General features: G+C 38.7%; 1 non-coding gene across 1 annotated transcript; it reads left to right on the forward strand.

Moving 5' to 3' along the window:
* The first annotated feature begins 9,034 nt into the window (after positions 1-9,034).
* On the forward strand, positions 9,035-9,141 carry LOC124229664 (U6 spliceosomal RNA). Its single transcript, XR_006885928.1, has one exon. It is a non-coding gene; the product is annotated as a U6 spliceosomal RNA (small nuclear RNA).
* Positions 9,142-12,017: the final 2,876 nt, after the last annotated feature.

A 12,017-nucleotide genomic window follows, 5' to 3' on the forward strand; every position in this document is an offset into this window, starting at 1 on the left:
TTTTCTGTCAAAGACATTCAAGATGGATTAGCATCAAGAAGTCAGCAATTGTCAGGCAGCAACTTAGCATAAAGCCTGGAACAGTGGAAGCTGAATATGAAAACATGCCTGAATGTGTACTACCTCAAAATTAAAATCAATCAGTGAATGTCTAGTTAATGCTCATAGTGGTTAGTTAACATCTGGTTAACTGAAACATAAGATCACGTTGAGGACATTGGCTTTCACTACGTTGGAACCAGTACAGACTAAAACCCAGACCCAGAATGTTGCATTAAAGTGGAACTTCCCCAAGAATGTAAGAGTCTCCCTCATTTCTTCTTTTAAAAGAGTCCTTGTTCAGAGTGTTAAAGGTGGTAACACGAGCTACTATCTCCCAAGCCAAGAGGGAAGTCTCCGTTTCCTCTTTCACACACATCCTTGCATCCTTCCTCCCTAGTCTCAGTGCCTGGCACTTCTTTACTGTGAGACACAGGTGAGATGTGTTCAAGTCTGCATCCTGCACAGAGAGCAGAGACAAGTCTTGGGGGAAGGGGATGGTGTCTGGGGACCTTAAGGACATCTGGGGGCCAACAAGGCTACCCACACACCATCTGCTCATTTGCTATCTAGATCTAAAAAGAAAAATGGGGCCCCCAGATGCAGTATTGTTAGAGATGCATCCCTCTTGTAGATACAGCCTAAACGTTCAATGTTAATGACATAATTACATAATTATTACATGCGACTATAATAATGATATAATCTTTCTGACCACCCTACTGGAACACAAACACTCTCATTTAGCCACATATACACATCATGCTGTCATTATGGAGGTTATAAATTGCTTCTTCATGGCCTATTTCCTCACAGAAATGAGGATGCTCCAATGCTTTGCCCTCCTGGCCACCTCTAGAGATGTTGGTTGCCCTGATGAGCTGCTAAAAGAGATAACCTCCAAGCCTGCTCTAGCAGAGAGGATAGGCGATATCCATCTTGGGCCATTCGCTCTCTATCTTACTCTCTACCCGCTTCACTAAATGCCTTTGCCATTCCATTCCAGCAACAGAAGGCCAGGGTGGGCCGGCCGGATGGCATAGTGCTGGAATCGCTCCCCATAAAAACGTGCCTGCAATGTTACAACAGCTTTGATGCTGTCGTAATGCACCCATAAAATCAAGGAACATATGTAGAGGCAGCTGCCGGTGGCAGTGAAGGAATGTAAAAAATATGGGGCTGTTGAAAAACTTTGATAGATGTTACCGCCAGCCAAGTATATATATTTTTTATGGTCTGCTGTATGAACCTACAAAAGAAATCATGCTTTTCTTTAGTGTGTTTATTCATTGCATCATTTACAACAAATTCCTGAGACAAACTAGGAAACCAGATGATTAGTTTTCAAATCGGTGCTTTCCTTTAGCCTTAAGAAACTCAGAGAGAAAGGAAGAGGCTTTTAATAACTTGGTCCTTGGAAGGCAGTGGGGAAGCCCTAGGTATTAGGAAGATGTAATGTCACTCCATATAAACCATTTCCCTACATCAAACCCTCTGGATGGACTAGCATCCTCAAGTATGACTATTCAATTACCTTGATCGGGCGTGGGTTTTGCTGCAACTAAGTGATGGTAAGGCAGGGTTATGATAATTAGTGGAGGAAAAAATCAGATTGCCTAAGTGTAAGGTGGCATTAGTATACAAATAATATATGGATGTACAAGGTAAATCAATAGGATGTGGGGAGAAAATATTAGATCTACTATAATATGTTTTGTATGTAAAATAACAGGGAATAAAATATGCTTTATTAATATTTAATATGTGCTCAATGTGAGTGTTCTTATCACTAGCAGGAACGCGAGTGATAACTTGGTCTAAAATTCATATACTGTATGAATCTGTTGGGATAAATGCTCTAAAATTCTTTACTATGAATGTGTAATCAAAAAGTTTAAAAATTGCTGAGTTAATAGTACGAAGCTCTTTACCTGACACTACAAGAAAAAGCTCAAATCTTCAAGAAATGGATAATTCTCATATAATATGTTTTAAAGCATAGAAAAGATGGCAAATTTCCAAATCATTTTATCTGGCTGGAACATGTGTTCCGCTTGGTTGACTTTTATTTGTTTGTTCTTGCTTTGAATGTAATCCTTCTATAATTCCCATGTTGATACAAGTTTTTTTTTTGTATTGTTTTGATTCCACTGGCATTTTAATGGGAACTGACGGGGTTAAAATGCATATGCCCACAACGTCCCTTTGTCTTGCTTTTTCCAGTACGCCAGGTGACTCTCCTTGCTGCAAGCCATAGTCAGGCTCAAAAGATTAATAAAATACTAAGAGCCATGTCCACGGCTAGAGGAAGAGCCATGATTACAAATTTTAATAACAGAGAATTTGGCTTTTTTTTAAAAAGAAAAAAGCATGGGTTTGATAATGGAGCAAGGTTCATATTCTGGATCTGCCACATACGTAGCTGTGTACTAAGTGGGTAAGTCAGTTACTGTCTCTTAGATACAGTATAATCATCTATCTAATAGATTTTTTTATTACAAGAAAATTTTGCATACATTTATTTGATTAATGTTTCCTATAAATACAATATATATGTGTACACACATATACACATATATACAGATATATGATATGAGACCAACAGTTAGCTTAATCATCTCTCTACATATACAGTAACCTAAAATGGAGATTCTTTACAGGATTGGTGGTACTTGATAAACGAAAATCGTTATCATGAATATTATAATATGATATTTATTTCCTATAAAATCTGTGCACTGCAGAGCAAATAACTCAAAAGTGTGAGCATTATCATGGTGAAAATAAGGTTGGAAAAGAGGAAGTAGTAGAGGAAAATAAGAGAAGCTTGCAAGTCTTGGCTATGGTGTATAATGCTGCAATGAACATAGGGGTGCAAGTATCGTTATGCCTTTGTGTTTTCAAGTTCTTTGGATAAATACCCAGCAGTGGAATAGCTGGATCATATGGTAGATCTATCCTTAATTTTCTGAGGATGCTCCATACTGCTTTCCATAGTGGCTGCACCAGTTTGCACTCCCACCAGCAGTGTATGAGGGTTCCCTTCTCTCCACATCCTCTCCAACACTTGTTTCCTGTCTTGTTAATTATAGCCATTCCGACTGGAGTGAGATGATACCTCATTGTAGTGTTGATTTGCATTTTCCTGATAGCTAATGATGTTGAGCATCTTTTCATGTGCCTGTTGGCCATCCATATATCTTCTTTGGAGAAATCTCTGTTTAGATCTTTTGCACATTTTTTAATCGGGTTGTTGGTTTTTTTGTTGTTGAGCTGTATGAGTTCTTTGTATATTTTGGATATTAACCCCTCATCTGATATATGGTTTGCAAATATCTTCTCCCAATTGTTCTGTCGCCTTTTTGTTTGGTTGATGGTTTCCTTTGCTGTGAAGAAGCTTTTTAGTTTGATGTAGTCCCATTTGTTCATTTTTCCTTTTGTTTCCCTTGCCCGGTCAGACATGGTACTTAAAAATATGCTGCTCAGACTGGTGTCAAAGAGTGTACTTGGAAGTAACCTAGATGCCCATCAAGGGACGAACGGATAAAGAAAATGTGGTATTTATGCACGATGGACTACTACTCAGCCATAAGAAATGATGAAATCCAGCCATTTGTGACAACAGGGATGGACCTTGAGGGTATTATGCTGAGTGATATAAGTCAGAGGGAGAAAGTCAAATACCATATGATCTCAATCATAAGTAGAAGATAAAAACAATGACAAACAAACACATAGGATTGGAGATTGGATTGGTGGTTACCATAGGGGAAGGGGGGAGGGGAGAGGGCAAAAGGGGTGATTAGGCTTACATGTGAAGGGATGGACTATGATTAGTTTTCGGGTGGTGAACATGATGTAATCTACACAGAATTTGAAATATATTATGATGTACATCTGAAAATAAATATTTTTTAAAAAGCAGCAGAAACTCTAAAGAAAATAAGAGAAGCTTGAAAGAAGAATGAGAATGAAAGAATTTAAAATATAGTCTGGTGACTCTCTTTCAGAGCCCTGCTTCACACTGCAGGACACAGGAGCTGGCACAAGTCTAAGCAGCCAGGAATTGCCATCTTTGGGAGAAGATGCCGCTTGGTTTAAATCTTTCCAATGGTCTTCAATGATTTATCTCTTGGCAATGTAGGAACCAATGAAACAAACATATTTCCATCCCTGACTTCTGGGACTCAGGTAAAAGATCTATTAATGGGAGTGAAAGGCCTGATGGACTGGCCAAGGCCTGGAGCCCAGAGGTTAGTTTTAGAGGAGCCATCTGGGGCTTGTTCTTAGACCTCAGTGAAAGAGCCAGTGAGAGCCCAGAACACGGTGCAATAAATTAGGAAGACAGTATTTGGAAGCCTGCTAGTCTGTCAGCCTTTCTCTGCTATAGAAAAATTCTGGTTTGGAGAAGGGAAAAACTTGTCAATCGTTTTCTTCTTCCTTTTTTAATTTTCAAAAACAACTGCACACATTTTGATAGTTAAGAAAGTAAGCAGAGAAGTTAGGACTCATCCAGGTATATGCTTCCCAGGTTCACAGGAGAAGAAGTTTCCAGAGCCTTCTCCTTCCGTCTGCTGTGCTGTTCCTGTGGTAGGGAGGGAGAGAGGCCTGGCTCTGGGCAGCCACCGGAGTAAAATCTAAACTACCCATCAGTTTACCAAACACCCTCACACTTTGTTTCTGATCAATATGACCCACCTGCCTGAAGAGTTCACGTTAAACTTTCAGATATATTGAGTTTCTGATGTAAAAATAAATACCTCCATCATCATAATAATGGGACAGAATGGTTTTAAATGTCAATTCTTTACTTACTAGCCATTTGATTTTAGACAGTTTACTCAACCATTCTGAGCTGCAGTCTCTTCATGTTAAATGATGATTAAGGAAACAAACATTTCATGTAAGAAAGTTAGCACAGCTCATTCATTGCTTTCATCCATTCATTTTGTCAACATGTTTTAGTACCAACCCTGTGTCAGGCATTAATGGCATAGGAGTGAAAAGATACATGGTATACTAGCTTATAACAGGCAACTAAATTATGACAGTTATTTTCAAAAAAACAATTGCAGAAATTTGGAAAATAGAAAAAAAGTATGTTTTTTAAAATTCATAACCCTACTGGCCGTATATAATCAATTTCAATTTTTTATGTTATTCCTTGCTTTGACTCATTTTGAATAATAACAATTTAGATAAAACTAAAGCTAAAAATAAATCAACTATAAATGGTGGGCTTTCTGTGACAATATGTTATAAGTAATATTTGGAAAATTCTTTTCGCTAATTTTTTCCTATTTGCATACACATAGGTGCATAGCCAAATTTTTAGATTATGAGGATATTTTAATTTGGGAATAAACAAGGCAAAATATTGTGATTTGGAGAAGACAGACCTCATCTTGTGTCTAGGCTCTGCCTCTAACTAGCTGTCTGATCTTAGGAGAAATTACTTCTCTCAAAGATACGTTTTTCTCATCTTCACATTTACTTAAGGTTCTATATATGATATAGGTATTACCAATGTCTAAAGGAATATGAACTTTTTGCTATTTTATGAAATTAATAAACGTTTGCCTAAAATTTTATGGTGAGTTTATAACAATTCTGTAGATAGAATTTTAAAGTGTGTGCTTTGACCTAAGGAGTCTATGAGAAAAACAAGTACATTTTAAATATATTTAAAACCAAATGACAGAATAGAGCATATTAAATTTAACTACTGCAGAACTTTCTCATCCTCTCCTAAAACATGCTTTCAGGTATAACTGAACTGAGACCCACCAGTAATCAAGACTTTTTAAAAAAACAAATGAAATTATTTCTGTGAATTTTGGATCATGCAAAGGATTCACTTTAGAGGAGTGAGAGGTTGAATTTTTCTGTTTGGTTCTTGTTTGGTTTGTTTTATTGTTAATTGACATAATCGTCAGAAGTTTATCAACCTCTGTCATAGTCCCAAAACAAAACATTCTTTTTGTTTAAATAGAGACTGGGTTGCAGGTAATCGGGGAAGTATGCTCAATGTCTCATTTAAGGGACAAATGTCCAGCCCTAGAGAGAAGCGACTCATAATTGAAGGTGTCCGGAATAAGACTTCTCCCTCCCTTCTCTTTCAACTACGTTAAGACAAGCATAGAGATAATAATGCCCACCTACTTCCTCTGTTCAAATTTCCTTTCCTCCCATTGCTGAGACATTTGCTATTTTTCAAACTTATAGCAGAAAATATGATGTCTGCTCAGCCAGATGTCAGGATATCTTAGGCTCCTTCAAATTCTACATTCATAGGACTTCTAGGAAGTTTTTCAAATCTGCATTATCACCTGTTTAAGCCATTAAGCTGTCCCTCAGAATTCTAACTCTCACCTCCTCGAGCCTACCCTGTGTACCTAGAGTATATTCAATTTGGCAAATGATTTGAAATCATTGTGATTTACGCCCTAACTCATGTCTTCCCACCTAAAGTGTTAGTGCTTAAGTGTAGGGCCACAACTTTAACTTCTCTCCTGTGCCCCATGGCAGCTCGCATTGAGCAGCTTTGATGAATTGACAGTAGAGTTATGACATTTCCCCAGGGGTGGGGAGGCCAGGTTTGTGTGGTGTAAGTGCATACAATATAGAGACAAACTGGGCTCCTCAATTTGTAATTCTTGCTGGAAAAAAACCCCTCACGTTAACAATTTGAATGTCATTTGGTAAAACTATGTTAGAGAAAGATGAACTGACAAAATGTGACTCATTTCTTGCTGGGAGGGCCACTGACTGATCCAAAAATCCCATTCCTCTCCTCGTTTCCTACAAATGAGTGTTACCCAATCTCATAGACTTCCATTCTTCCATTAATTCCAAGGCTCTTTATTAGTGAGCATCTAAATCAAGTATTGAGAACTATGAAAATAATTTCCATAAGCTAAAATTAATGCTTTACTTGAATTTACTAAAGAATTTAATTAAATATTCTATTAAAACAAAAAAGGAAAAGCACTGGATTTGTGCCTCAACTGGAAAAGCACTTGCTATGGATGCATGTTTGCATGCGCACACTTTTAAGAACATTATTGGAATCCTGCTTAAAAGTGGGATCAACTGGTCCAGGTGGGTCTTGAACCCTCTTAAGCATCTCAAGCAGGAAAAAGGTTAAAATGAAATAAAGATGCTGAGACTCATCTATATTCTAGCTTAGATCAAAACCTTTGTAAAAATGCCCACCCCTCACTATTTCCCACCCACTGAAATGGCTATGAAACAGACAATACTAACGTTGGTGATGACACAGAGAAATTGAAACCATCATATATTGTTGATGGAAATGTAAAATGGTACTACCACTTTAGAAAACTGCTTTGCAGTTTCTTAAAAAGTTAAATACAAAGATACTATGTGATGCTGATGCTGAGCAAGGGCTCAATCTACTCACTGAAAAATAAAAGGCCAAACAGTGGTAGAGAAAGAACTTTAATAAGCAATAAGCTAGTATATAGGAAGATAGTGGACTACCATCCTAAAAAGACTCAACTTAAAGGGAATCAATTTGGAAATGACTTATATAGGGCAAATGGAGTTGGGAGGGGTCTCAGGAGTGATCTCAGGGTCTCAGGGTCAGGTGATGGATGACCACAGAACATTGGGCACCTCTCTGTAGCAGATGTGCTGAATGCAACATTCCTGAGGAATCTAAGAAAACCTCAGTTCCTTCCTTATCTGGGATGGAAGGAGCAGTTTTGGTAGAGGACATAAATCTTCTGCTAACAAGTTATTCTTTCTACTGGTTCAGATTAGCTTGCCTACATGCAGTTCTAAATATTTTTCCAAAGCACATTGTGAGAATAAGACAGGGCGGGGAGCATGTGGCCTTGGGAGCTGAACTTCTAAGAGTCCCCTGCGGAGGGGCAAGTGTCTTTCATCTTAGTTCATGGGCTACCTGTGCAAATTCAGGGTGAATTCTATGGGTTGCATTCAGTAGATCTTTAGTCTGTGACATATGATGCTTACAATCAGCCATTTTAGCTTCTCAGTGCTCCTGGAAGGTGCTTAGTCAGACCATGGACTGTCAGCAAACTACTCTCTTATCAGCAGTTCTCCTGCCGTTGTGCAGGGCAAGCTCAGAAACTGGTTGCTTTGTTTCCCTCTTTAACCTCGTTGGTACAGCACAGTTTCATCCTAATCCAGAGAAACTTTAAGTCGTTCATCCTCAGTTTCAACACAACAATTCCACTTCTAGCTATCTAGTCAGGAGAGAGAAAAATATATATCTACACAAAGACCTGTACACAGATGTTCACAGCTGCATTGTTTGCAAGAGAAAAAAAGTAGAAATAACCTTCAGAATGAATTAAAAAAATGCGTGTCCACTCAATCGAATCCTATTGGGCAATAGAGAAGAATGGAAATAGTGATACACATGAAAACATGGTGGACTTTAAATACATTGTGCTCAGTGAAAAAAACAAGGCATAAAAGAACACAAGTCAATTGATCCATGTACATAAAATGTCCAGAAAAGGTAAATCTGTAGAGACAGAAACAGTGATCATGTAGGGCAGAGGGTGGAAATGGGGAGTGACTGTAAATGGGATTGGAATTTCTTTTTAGGTTGATGGAAATGTTCTAAAATTAGATTGTGGTGATGGTTGTACAACTGTAAGTACCCTAAAGTCCATTGAATTGTAGTTAAACCCAGTGGAGGATGGACTTTAGGGCATCTAAATTATATCTCAAAAAAGTTGTTTAAAAGAAAGGAAGCTTCCCAGACTCAGAGAAAAAGGCAAGTAGAACAGGGTACATCCTCTGCTGGACATGACTAGGTAAGGAAAGAGGTCCTCATATCAGAGGTCTGCCCAACTGGAAAGGACATTCAAAATGGAACTCACAGGAAGCACGTTCAAATTGGATTGGGACACTCCTAGACAAAATGACCTAAGACTCCATCATAGACGAGAAAGTAGATCTGTATTTAAAGTTGGGTTAAGCAGTTAGAAAGCAGTTTGTTGTGCTGGCTTTGGCAGCACATATATTACAATTTGAACAATACAGAGAAGATTAGCATGGCCTCTGTGCAAGGATGACTTGCAAATTCATGAAGCGTTCTATATTAAAAATAAAAATAAAAAGCAGTTTGCTACAGTGGTAAGAAAATCAGACCTGGAATTAGATGACCTAAGTTCAGTTACCTCTTCCATCCACCATTCTGAGCTTCAGCTTCCACATCTGCTCTTATTTATAGCTGTGGCTCATTTACAGAGTACCTTTCATAAAGAGTACCTTCCACCACCAGGGATTCTTTTTTTTTTTTTTAAAGATTTTATTTTTTCCTTTTTCTCCCCAAAGCCCCCCGGTACATAGTTGTGTATTCTTCGTTGTGGGTTCTTCTAGTTGTGGCATGTGGGACGCTGCCTCAGCGTGGTCTGATGAGCAGTGCCATGTCCGCGCCCAGGATTCGAACTAACGAAACACTGGGCCGCCTGCAGCCGAGCGCGCGAACTTAACCACTCGGCCACGGGGCCAGACCCAGGGATTCTTTTTAAGGTGACTTTCATGTGTTAACTCATTCAAGTCTTAGAACAACAGAGGGTTTAGGATTATTCCCAGATCTAGATACGGAGAGGTTAGTGAACTTCTGAAAGTCATGCAGCTACTGAATGGATGAACGCAATGATATTTGAATCAAATGGTGTGAGTCCAGGGCCTGAGAGCTTTTTCACTTCACCATGCATGCTGTATTCCACAGTACTCTCACCCAGGTGGAAAATTTGAGGAGCATTTCATAAGAAAGTTTTAGAAGTATTCAAAAAGAGAGGTAGCCTGCAGGAACATGGGTTAGAGGGTAGAGAGCCCCTGGTTTTGACCTCTTAGTCCATCATGACCTTGAATAAATGCCTAATTCTCATATCCTCAACTTTCCTAATATGTAAAATGGAAATAATAACAAAATATATTCCCAAGCATTCTGGTATGAACAGAAATGCCAGTAAAGTGTAAAGTCCAGTGCTTGGCCCTTAGTCACAAATGTTTGTTATTATTCTTGGCATTGTTATATGAATGTATAAGAACAATGGGTGGGTCAATAAAGGCTAGTTTAATCTAAATCTGAACCAGTTATATGACTTTGCTTGAATAACTGTCATTCTGGGGATTTTCAAAGCAAACTCAGAGAATTGAACCACATGAGTTCTCAATTCTCTCTCAGATCTAATGATTAATGACAATAATTTATCATGATATTAACAATTACATTAACAATCACATTATCGATTTACTTTGTTAAAAATTCACACAATACCATAAGATTCTGAAATCTACCACTTACCAAGCACCAACTACTTAGGTTGTTCTTATCAATCATCACAATTTTCCAAGGTATGCATTATTACACCCCTTTACAGATGGGGACACTGAGATCCAGTTGGTTTCCGATTAGAAGGGAGTTAGCCTCCAAGTTTACCTAGCCTATAAGGGATAGAAAAGGAATTCAGATCCAAGTCTTTCTGGCACAAAAGTACCCACTATCATTCACTATATCAGTTGTCTCCCCAAACGTTACCTGATGCTTGTAGTTCACTTTTTTTTTCCTGAGGAAGATTCACCCTGAGCTAACATCTGTGCCAATCATCCTCCATTTTGTATGTGGGTTGCCTCCACAGCGTGGCCACCAACAAGCAGTGCAAGTCCATGTTCAGAAACTGAACCTGGACTTCCAGAGCAGAGCACCCTAAACTTACCAACTAGGCCACAGAGCCAGTCCCTGAAGTTCACTTTTTATTCTACCCAGAAAAGTCAAAGTGAAGGTGAATTCCTACTGTTGAGATGTTGTTCTCAAACTCAACTCTCAACTCCATCTATATACTTCAGGCATGCCATATCCCACATCCAGATTACAAAGGAATAAAATGAAGGTGAGGTGATTCATTGTGTTAAAAATGCATCAGAAGATGAGTAACTTTAAATTTCTTCCAAAGAAGCATTAACACATCATTGGATTGCTATAAACTCAATTAGCACACAATTTCAGAAGGGCCACCTGTTCTACAAAGAGAGGCCACTTGTGCCAGCCAAGGAGCTGTTGTTAACTGGCCAAGACCTCAGGAACTTGTTTTCAATTAGTTTAATCATTAATATGGTTTGATTTTCTGGGTGTGAGCCCAGCCCTTGAGAGGCTAACAGCACTTTCCTGAAAAGGATTCCAAGAATTTCTACCTCCAAGACAAAGGAGGAGAGCGGGAAGTGGGAGAATTGAAAGTCAGGAAATCAAGTGGCTCATTCCTACACTTTCATGACTGAGCAGAAGTTTTAGAACAGCAACAGACGCTGAGGCCCAGGTGAGCCTAGCTAAGATTGTGACATTCTGTGCCAAGACACATTTTATACCAGGTTCAATAGTCTTTCTAAGGATACAACTGAGGTCAGTGTCTTCTGAGTTCTTGGGTGCTAGGAGACTAATTCTCAAAGCCAGTTAAAGTGAAGAAATCCAGTTATTCTCTCATCACATGGCACCAACATCACCTAACTTTGAGTATTTCTATAGTCTGGTGACTTGATTCTAGCCCCACAACCAGAGTTCATCCTTTCCCTCCCCAAAGTATATAACTTAACCTCTAATCGTGCCTGAGTATTTAAAAAGTATTGTAAAAAATTTCAAAAATACACAAAAGTAGAAGACATATAATAAATCTCGATATGTCTAACTTCTGGGTTTAATAATTATCATCTTCTAAATAATCTTATCTCATCAATAGCCCCATTCATTTATTCCTCCCCCATTGGATTACTGTGAAACAAATCCCAGACATCATATCACTTCATAAAGAAATATTGCGGCAGGCAAGCCCGGTGGCATAGTGGTTAAGTTTGCATGCTCCACTTTGGCAGCCTTGGGTTCACAGTTTCAGATCCTGGGTGCAGACCTGTATACTCTTCATCAAACTATGCTGTGGCAGCATCCCACATATAAAGTAGAGGAAGACTGGTGCAGGTAT

The sequence above is a fragment of the Equus quagga genome, chromosome 17, assembly GCF_021613505.1.
Source record: "Equus quagga isolate Etosha38 chromosome 17, UCLA_HA_Equagga_1.0, whole genome shotgun sequence".
Classification (NCBI taxonomy): Eukaryota; Metazoa; Chordata; class Mammalia; order Perissodactyla; family Equidae; genus Equus; species Equus quagga.